This window comes from Chiloscyllium plagiosum, chromosome 37, assembly GCF_004010195.1.
Source record: "Chiloscyllium plagiosum isolate BGI_BamShark_2017 chromosome 37, ASM401019v2, whole genome shotgun sequence".
Classification (NCBI taxonomy): domain Eukaryota; kingdom Metazoa; phylum Chordata; class Chondrichthyes; order Orectolobiformes; family Hemiscylliidae; genus Chiloscyllium; species Chiloscyllium plagiosum.
In genome coordinates, this window is record NC_057746.1 from 30056576 (window position 1) to 30067286 (window position 10711).

At 44.7% G+C, this 10711-nt stretch overlaps 1 protein-coding gene across 4 annotated transcripts in view; it reads right to left on the reverse strand.

Annotated features, from left to right (window-relative positions):
• LOC122541434 (butyrophilin subfamily 1 member A1-like) overlaps positions 1-5842 on the reverse strand; it is a 33443-nt gene extending 27601 nt beyond the window's left edge. Inside the window, exon 1 of one of the 4 annotated variants that reach the window (XM_043678206.1) lies at positions 5691-5842. The gene's annotated coding sequence lies outside the window, so the exon portion shown is untranslated. Of the gene's footprint in view, positions 1-5555 lie in introns of all 4 variants that reach the window. The other 3 variants (XM_043678205.1, XM_043678204.1, XM_043678203.1) reach the window with 3 other exon arrangements.
• Between the last annotated feature and the right edge of the window lie 4869 nt (positions 5843-10711).

The window sequence follows — 10711 nt, forward strand, 5'->3', positions numbered from 1 at the left end:
GTCCCTTTTAAATCTTTCCCCTCTCACTTTAAACCAATGCCCTCTAGCTCTGGACTCCCCTATACTGTGGAAAAGACCTTGGCTGCTCACCTTATCAGTTCCCCGATGATTTTAGAAACCTCCATAAGCTCACCCCTCAGCCTCCTAAGCACGAGAAAAAACAGTACAGCCTATCCAGCCTCTTTATGCCTCCAAAGCCCTTTATGCATTTTAGGACTTCCGATACCTTCTCTTCTTTAATGTGGACTCTTTTCAAGTCAGTATTCACACTAGAAAAAGACAATGTAGTCAAGAAGAATACTGAGATACAGGCTACTAGACTAGATGGGATTGAGGTGCATGAGGAGGAGGTGTTAGCAATTCTGGAAAGTTTAAAAATAGGTAAGTATCCTGGGATAGATAGGACTTATCCTAGGATTCTCTGGGAAGCCAGGGAGGAGATTGCCGAGCCTTTGGCTTTGATCTTTAAGTTATCATTGTCTACAAGAATAGTGCCAGACGACTGGAGGATAGCAAATGTTGTTGCCTTGTTCAAGAAGGGAGGTAGAGTTGTGAATAGTGCTGAAGGATATTGTGGGTTACAGAGGGACATAGATAAGATAGAGCTGGGCTGAGAAGCGGCAAATGGAATTTAATGTGGAAATGTGATTCACTTTGGAAGAAATAACAGGAAGGCAGAGCATTGGGCTAATGGTAAAATTCTTGGCAGTGCAGATGAACAGAGAGATCTCGGTGTCCAGGTGCATAAATCCCTGAAAGTTGCCACCCACTTTGATAGGCTTGTTAAGAAGGCATATGGTGTGTTGGTGTTTATTGGTCGGGGGATTGGGTTTCGGAGCCACGAGGTCATGCTTCAGCTGTACAAGACACTGGTAAGGCCACAGCTGGAGTCTGCATACAGATCTGGTCACTGTCATTATAGGAAGGATGTGGAAGCTTTTGAAAGGGTTCAGAGGAGATTTAGATTAGATTAGATTCCTTATAGTATGGAAACAGGCCCTTCGGCCCAACAAGTCCACAATGACCTTCCGAACAGTAACACACCCAGACCCATTTCCCTCTGACTAATGCACCTAACACTATGGGCAATTTAGCATGGTCAATTCACCTAACCTGCACATCTTTGGACTGTGGGAGGAAACCGGAGCACCCAGAGGAAACCCACGCAGACACAAGGAGAATGTGCAAACTCCACACAGACAGTCATCTGAGGCTGGAATCGAACCTGGGACCCTGGTGCTATGAGGCAGCGGTGCTAACCACTGAGCCACCGTGCCGCTCCACAGCATTTTCTAGGATGTTGCCTGTTATGGAAGGAAGGTCTTATAAGAGATGGCTGAGGGAACTGAGGCTGTTTTCGTTGGAGAGAAGAAGGTTGAGAGGTGACTGTAATTGAAAATTAACAAAATTAACATTTACAGTGAAATCTGAAAGAGAATGCTTTGCTAAATTTAACACTTTTCTGAACTTTGCAAACACTTTGCTGAGTTCTGCAGCCGAGGAGACAGCTTGTCTTTTCTGAACTTTGTAAACATTCAACCTGGCCTTGTGAGCAGTTGAATTCAGCAAAAATGCTAAGGAAAACATAAAGACAGTTATGTCCACAGCAAGGGAATGGGAAAATAAGAACTCAAATGTTTCCTAGCCCTTGTTCTTGAGCGTGTGATAAGAATGGTATAAAAAGAATATGTGAATTTTGTTCACGGCCCCTACACAAGGCATTTTTGCCAAGTGTATCTGTCCCATGCATGTGGAGGTCTTAAAAATAAAGCTTTCTCTTTGCTCTTGCTAGCAGTTGAGTTGATTTAATTTCCATGACCGTGACCTGATCGAGAGGTACAAGATAATCAGAGGGTTAGATAGGGTGGACAGTGAGAGACTTTCCTCAGATGGTGAAGGCTAACACAAGGGGACATAGCTTTAAATTGAGGGGTGAATGATTTAGGACAGATATCAGGGGCAGTTTCTTTACTCAGAGAGCAGTAGGGGCATGAAACAGCCTGCCTGCAACAGTAGTAGACTTGCTGATACTAAGGGCATTTAAATGGGCAAGTGTTTGCAAAGTTCAGATAATAAGGGAATGGTATAGTTTAGATGGGCGTCAGATTAATTTCACAGGTCGGCGCAACATCAAGGGCCAAAGGACCTGTACTGCGCTATAATGTTCTATGTTTTATGGGGAGTAGAAGACACTCCTGGAAATTATAGACCTGGTGAGTGCTACTTCAGTTGTGGGTAAAGTCTTGGAAAGGGTTATAAGAGATAGGATTTATAATCATCCAGAGAGGGATAGTCAACACGGTTTTGTGAAGGGTAGGTCATGTCTCAAAAACCTTATTGAGTTCTTTGAGAAGGTGACCAAATAGATGAATGTGGTATACATGGATTGCAGTAAGGCGTTTGATAAGGTTCCCCATGATAGGCTATTGCACAAAATACAGAGGCATGGGATTGAAGGCGATTTAGCGGATCAGAAATTGGCTAGCTGAAAGAAGACTATGGGCAATTTAGCATGGTCAATTCACCTAACCTGCACATCTTTGGACTGGTGGTTGATGGTGGTTGATGGGAAATATTCATCCTGGAGTTCATTACTCGTGGGGTACTGCAAGGATCTGTTTTGGGTCCTCTGTTGTTTGTCATTTATATAATTGACCTGGATGAGGTCATAGAATGATGGGTTAGTAAATTTGTGAATAACAGTAAGGTCGGTAGAGTTGTGGATGTGATGATGGATGTTGTAGGTTACAGAGAGACATAGGTAAGCTGGGCTAAGAGGTGACAAATGGAATTTAATGCAGAAATGTGGGAGGTGATTCACTTTGGAAGGAGTAATAGGAATGCAGAGTACTGGACTAATGGTAAGATTCTTGGTCATGTAGATGGAAAAACTCAGCAGGCCTTGCAGCATTTGTAGGAAAAAGCAGAGTTCATGTTTCAGGTGCATTGGCCCTTCTGCAGAACTGAAGAAGGGACATTGAAGAAGGGTCACTGGACCCGAAACATTAACTCTGTTTTCATTCCACCGAGAGAGATCTCGGTGTCCAGGTACATAGATCCTTGAAAGTTGCCACCCAGGTTGATAAGGAGGCATACGGTGTGTTAGCTTTTATTGGTAGAGGGACTGAGCTTCTGAACCATGAGGTTATGCTACAGCTGTACAAAACTCTGGTGCGGCCGCACTTGGAATATTGCATACAGTTCTGGTGACCGCATTATAAGAAGGATGTGGAAGTTTGGAAAGTGTTCAGAGGAGATTTACTAGGATGTTGCCTGGTATGGAGGGAAGGTGTTACAAGGAAAAGCTGAGGGACTTGAGGCTGTTTTCATAGAGAGAAGAAGGTTGAGAGGTAACTTAATTGAGACATATAAGATAGTCAGAGGGTTAGATAAGTTGAACAGTGAGAGACTTTTTCCTTGGATCATGATGACTATCATGAGGGGACATAACTTTAAATTGAGGGGTGATATAGGACAGATGTCAGAGGTAGTTTCTTTACTCAAAGAGTAGAAGGGGCATGGAATGCACTGCCTACAACAGTAGTAAACTCACAAACTTTTCAGGGCATTTAAAAGGTCATTGAATAGGCATATGGACGAGAATGGAATAGTGTAGATTAGATGGGCTTCAGATTGGTTCCACAGGTCGGCACAACATTGAGGGCCGAAGGGCCTGTATTGCACCGTAATGTTCTATGTTCTAAGTCATGACTATTTATTTTTCAGAGTTTCTTAGCTTTCCAGTCTTCCTTCGTGGTAAATACTGATGTGAAATATTTGTTTAGGAACTCACCCATCTCTCCACAATAGATGACCTCATTGATCTTTAAGGGCTCCTGCTTACTATTTTGCCCTTAATATACTTGCAGAATCTCTTTGGATTCTCCTTCACCGTATCTGCCAAAGTTACCTTGTGCCCCCTTTTTGTCTTCCTGATTTCCCTCGAAAGTGTGCTATTCCAACATTGCTGAACCATATACTCAATCAGAAACAAAAACAGAAATTGCTGGGTTAGCTTACCAGGTCTTGCAGCGGCTGTGGAATGAAACAGAGTTAATGTTTCGGGTCCAGTGACCCTTCTTCAATATCCCTTCTTCAGTTGTGCAGAAGGGCCAATGCACCTGAAACATGAACTCTGCTTTTTCCCACAAATGCTGCAAGGCCTGCTGAGTTTTCCCAACAATTTCTGTTTTTGTTTCTGATTTCCAGCATCTGCAGTTCTTTCATTGTTTTCATATAGTCAATTGGGCTGTGTCTCAGCCTACATGGGATCTCTCCTCCCCGACTGTACAAAGCTTACTGATCCCTGTACTTTCAACAGGCCCTTTCTTAAATAGAGCTGAGAACATACACACAACAGTGACAAACAAAAACAGAGAAACCCAGCAGAAACTCAGAAACTTTTCTGGAGAAACCTAGAATTCTGAAGAAATCACTGGACTGGAAATACTAACTCCGTTTTCTAGAACAAAGAACATTACAGAACAGGAACAGGCCTTTCAGCCCTCTAAGCCTGCACTACCACAGTTTGTCCTTCAACATTTTGCCTTTCTCTCCACAGATGCTGCCAGATATGCTGAGTTCCTCCAGCAATTTTTTTTTAATGTTCCAGATCTCCAGTATCTGCGGTTTGCTTTTTTTATTATTCTTGACAAGAATAGTACCAGAGATGAGAAACTCCAGTTCCAGAGTTAGATTAGAGATGTTAGGACCATTCTCCATGGAGAGAAGGTAGCTCAGGGGACATCTGATAGAAGGTTTCAAAATCATGTGTGGGAGGACAGAGGGGTTTGGTGGAAACGATTCTCGCTTGTAAAAGGATGGAAAACCATAGAGCAGATTGGAAGTGATTTCAAAATAAACGCACGTGATGTGAGAAAAATATTTTTTACACAGCAAGTGACTTGAGACCAGCATGTAGTGACTGAACAGGTAGCTTACGCAGAGTCAATAGAAGCTTAAATAGATTAGTGAATGATAATCTGAACAAATAATAACGTGCAAAGGAAGGGGAAAGATATTTGTTCATTTGGAGAGTCACTGTGGATACGAAGGGCAAAATTGCCTCCTTCTGTGCCGCAAAACTCCGGCACATGAGATGAGAGAGAAGTGGAGAGATTTTTCAGAACCCTCTGAAAGGGGCAGAGAGCAGTGGAGAGGAATTAATGGATTGAGGAAGGGAAAGAGATGCGGAGTTTAGGACCCAGGAAGCTGGAGTCACTGCTGTCGATGGTGGAGACAGAAAACCCGAGAGGGAAAGAATGGACTCAGCACAAGAGAAACTCTTCAATTAAAGTTTATTTCAGCAAAGGTGGCATCACAACTATCTCCAGGATTGAATTTTTTCTCTCTAAACAGAAACCCCAGTGGGTCATATTCTGTCTCCTGGCCCTCACTATGTTCCTCCTTTTTACTTCCGTCTCCCTTTCCAGTCTCTGTGTCTGACCCTGAGACTTTAATGTTGCAGATTGCCTCTCCCTCCTGTTCCCTTATACTGACAGGAGCCAGCTCCAGGCTCTGTTCAGCTGATCAGAGACATTGGAGAAAGTTCTCACCTTTTCCCTGGACAATCTCCAGCGGCTCCCCGTTCAACTCCTTGGATTTGATTGGGATCTTTCAGCGGGAATAATATCCACCCGATCCCACTGGGAATGACTCCTTCCTTAAATTAAAGAGGATTTGGGTCTCACCTCTTACTTTCCCACAATCTGACCGAACATTTTCCGCCTTTTCCCGACAGATGTGTAAAAAGTAAAGACGTTCACAACAGCAGCCCCTCCCTGAAAAACATTACTTTCGTTTTTGACTGAATTCACTCTTTGGGTTTTGCTCCGTCCTTCGGCCAAATGTGTAACTGCAGGGAAATTGCTTAATAAATTGTATTCCACAGAAAATTAATAATGTTGATAAAATTAATGGTCACCTCAATAAATATCTTTAGTTGATGAAGTCTGTGTGTATATATTTCACGGCGGGACCAGAATTATTTTCCAGGCTACACTTTGAACTCCAGCCTCTGAGTGGTCTGTATTGAGGCAGAGTTTGAGAACCACCTGTCACTCCACAGCATTGAACCTCAGTCACTAAACCTGTAAGAGAAATTCACATCCTCACAATACTCTGTGTGAAGGGGTTTCTCTCACTTGGCTCTAAATCTCTTGTCTTTAATCTTACAGCACTTGATTCCTATTGGAAACACTGTGCTGGCTCTCCATAAACTGCACTGAAAGATGAGTAACATTAGCAAATGGTGCAAAGATAGAATCGGTTTGACACCGAGCTACCATCCATTTTAGTCAGGAAAGGATCTTTGATTTCCAGTCCTCCTGACCTGTCATACAATGGCTTTCCACTTTATCCTTGGGTATGGATTTCCTGATGAAACGTCGATTCTTCTGTTCCTCGGATGCTGCCTGACCTGCTGTGCTTTTCCAGTGCCACATTCTCGATGCTGATCTCCAGCATCTGCAGTCCTCACTTTCTCCCATGGATATTGCTGGCGAGTGATTAAAGGTCAGCCTGACTTGTCTCTTCTTTGAAATGTTGGTGAAGGTTTGACAGAACTGAGCGGCTGGTTAGATAAGCAGTTCTCAAACTTTTTAGGATGAAAGCCCTGTTTTCAAATGAATCAGTAATCACTGACTGTCACATTCAATGAGGAAATTGGTGAAGTCCACATTGATGCCCTGGGGTTGAAGTGTTCCAAGGCGGAAGACGAGGCGTTCTTCCTCCAGGCGTCAGGTGGTGAGGGAGGGACGGTGGAGGAGGCCCAGGGCCTGCATGTCCTCGGCAGAGTGGGAGGGGGAGCCACCAGTTTCCTCATTTCTCATCCCCCCACCAGTTCCAAACTTCCACCTCAACACCACCCTCATGACCTGTCCGACCTGACAATTTTCCTTCCCACCTATCCGCTCCACTCTCCTCTCTGACCTATCACCTTTACCCCTTCCTCCCTCCACCTATTGCACTCTCAACTTCCTTCTCCCCAGCCCCACCTCCTCCCATTTATCTCTCCATCCCCGAATCTTCCAGCCTCATTCTTGATGAAGGGCTCCTGCCCGTAACGTCAATTTTCCTGCTCCTCAGATGCTGCCTGACCTGCTGTGCTTTTCTAGCACTACTCTAATCTTGACTGCCTGTCTATGCCCACATTAGGTCCTCAATCAGGTTCCCCCCTCAGCTTTTTCTGCTCGAAAGAACACAACCCAAGCTTAATCAGCACACCCCAAAGCTAAAATGCTTCAAACTAGACAACATCCTGGTGAATCCCCTCTGTACCTGCCTCCAGTGAAATCACCTCCTGTAGTGAGGTGAACAAAACTTCACACAGTACTCCAACTGTGGCCTGACCAAAGGATTTACGGCTCCCTGCTCTTTGACATTAACTGATGAACTACCCTGTTAACCTGTCCTGCCACCTTTAAGGATCTGTGGACAGGCATCCAAAGATCCCTCGGTTTCTCTGAGCTTCCTAGTCTCCTGTCATTCATTGAGAAATGCCTTATCCTGTTACTTTTTCTAGCACACCACCTCCCACTTTTCTGCCATTCTGACCAACCCACCTTTATCTTCCTCAAAGCTCAAACCTTCTTCCTCACTATTCACCACCCAGCCAATCCCTGTGCCATGTACAAACTTACTGATTACAAACCCTCCCCCACCACATTCTCTTCCAAAACTGATGGATGACAGGAGTCTTGTTCACAAGCCATCTCTGACATCCTGGGTGAGAAAATAGGCAGACAAGTGACAGACTGAGTTGAAGCAGAGGATTATGAGGTGATGTGTCTTAACAGAAGGAGGAAAGAGGTACAATGTTGGCTTAATGTTATAATTCTATCGACAGGAACAGAGGGGTCTGGTGGGAGGGTCATGTGGATGAATCTTTGATGGTGACAGGTCATATTGAGAGAACAGTCAGCAAAGCACAGCGGCTCTTGGGCTTCAGAAATGGAGACATTGAGAGTGAAAGCAGGGAATAGAATGTAAACCATTTTAGTAAAAACTCCGATAAAGTGATGGTTTTTCAGAACTCCCTGAAAGGAGCAGAGACCATTGGAAGGGTTGAGACAGTGAGATCTGGAGTTTTAATATCCACCCGATCCCACTGGAATGACCCCTTCCTGAAATTAAAGAGGATTTGAGACTCATCTCTTCCTTTCCCACAATTTGATCGAATATTTTCCACCTTTTCCCGACAGATGTGTAAAGAGTAAAGTGGAAGGTGACAGCTCCCTCCCACACGGAGAGCTTTCACTTTCAGCTTTCAGAGTTCACTCACTGAGGGCTGCTCCCTCCGATCCAGGGGGTTGGTGCTCGGCTCCTCCCGAGTCTCTGACCTTGAGATAGTAACGATTCTCTAATGATGGTCAGAAAGCCAACCTGGGTAATGGTGCTGGGTCTCCAGAAAGGTCTCAGACTCCCCTGCTCCTCACAATCCAAGTCCCTCATTTTCCTTCTCTCCCATCTCACATCAACCCCATTCCCTCACTTTCCACATCACTCTCTTTCAATACCCTCCCCGCTCCCCACTCCCCTGCCCCACTCCCTTCTCCATGCTCCCTCTCTCAGCATCTTCCCAACTCCTCTCTATCCCCATTCCCACATTCTCTTACTGCCTCCCCAATCCTCTCTCCTTTCTCACGACTCTCCCCACTCCTGACTACATCCCTTCCCAGATCCATTAACTTGACACTGGGAGACAGAGCTTGGTGGTGGAGTGTTGTGTTTCAGACTGGAGGCCGAGAATCAGCTGTGTTCCACATTGATTGGTGTTGGTTCAAACTGTTGTTTGTCATTTATACAAATGATTTGGACAAGCATTTAGGAGGCATGGTTAGTATGTGTGTGGGTGACAAACATCGAGTGGTGCAGATGACAGTGTTTGGGATTAGGCCAGACCCCAGCAAAATATATTCAGCAGGTCTCCCAGAGCATAACCTTTTCTTATTTTAAAGGCAGATGTGGGGTGGTTATTCAAGGAGTGATGCAGCTGATCAAACCACTTGGCCTGAAACAAACAGAATTTATTTAAACACTTCAGTTGAAGCACTAGTAAAAGAAAACAGAATTTAGAATAAGCTTACTATTTGAAAACCCAACCAACTCAATACAGCCAGTTAACTGAAGAGCAACATCCCAAAACCACACCCCTTGGCCCTGCCCGAAACGTTGATTCTCCTGCTCCTTGGATGCTGCCTACCTACTGTGCTTTTCCAGCAACACATTTTCAGCAAAAGGTAAAATCAAATCCAGCTTCTTACAGGCAGGAGGGAACAACTCCCATAGAGATTTCTGAGAGGAAGCCAGCCAAGAGCCAACTGTTGAAGCTTGGAAAGTTTCTCTGCTGCAATCGGCCTCTCACTGTCAACTCAAAGAAACCAGAGAAATAACCTGAATTGGGAGAACTGACCACTCCCCTGCCATTGTGAAGGCAGACTTCTGGGCACCTCTGCCTTCCAGCTCTCCTGATAGAAACCAAATACAAAACAACCTTTTTAAAGTGACAGCATCGTCACAGCAATGAAGAAGGTTATTTAAGATTACAAGGGAATCTTGATCAGTTGGAACAATGGGCTCAGAAGTGGCGGATGGAGTTTAATTCAAATAAATATAAGGTACTGCATTTTGGTAAAACAAACAAGGGCAGGACTTATACATTTAATGTGGGGCCCTGGGGAGGGTTGTCAAACGGAGAGACCCAGGGGTTCAGATACATAGTTATTTGTGAGTTGCGTCATAGGTAGATAGGGCAGTTAAAAAGATGTTCAGCGCACGTACTTTCATTGCTCAGGCGACTGAGTATTGGAGTTGGGACATCATGTTGACGTTGTACAGGATGTTGGATGTTGGAATACTGGGGACAGTTCTGATCACCCTGCTATAGGACAGACATGATTTAATTGGAGATGGTTCAGAAAAGATTGACCAGGAAGTTACCGGGATTGGATGGTTTGAGTAATAAGGAGAGGCTGGATAGGCTGGGACTTTTTCACTTCAGCATATGACATTGAGAGATGACTTTATAAAAGTTTATAAAATCATGAGGGACATGGATAAGATGAACAACAAAGATCTTTTCCCAAGGCTGCGGTAGTTCAATATTGGGGGGCATAGATTTAAGGTGAGAGGAGAAAGATTTAAAAGGGACCTGAGGGGCAACCTTTTCACACAGGGCCTGGTTCACATCTGGAATGTACTTCCAGAGCAAGTGGTAGACTCAGGTACAGTTCTAACATTTAAAAGACATTTGGTAGGTACATGAATAGGAAAGGTTTGGAGGGGTATGGACCAAAACCAGGCAAATGGGAATATTTTAGTTTTGGAAACTTGGTCGGCACGGACACGTTGCACCAAGGTTGTGTTTCCAGGCTTTATCCTTCTCCCTCCCCCATCACCTTCCCTACTCCTCTCTATATCCCCTCCCTCTCCATGCACTTCTCTTCTATCACAACCTTCCCGAATTCTCTCTATCCACTTCCCATTTCCCTCCCCCTTACATCTCCATGCCCCTTCCCTCTCAACATCCTTCTCTACCCTCCCTCTCCTCTCTTATCAACATCCTCACTCCCTTTTACCACCCTTGCTCCACTGTCCAGCCACCTTCTTCTGTCTGACCCTCTTTGGCCCGATAGCCTCAGCCTCCCTTTCCCCTCTATCTCCTTTTCACTTCCCTCTCCCTGCACTTCCCCTTCTCCCCACCCCCCCCCCT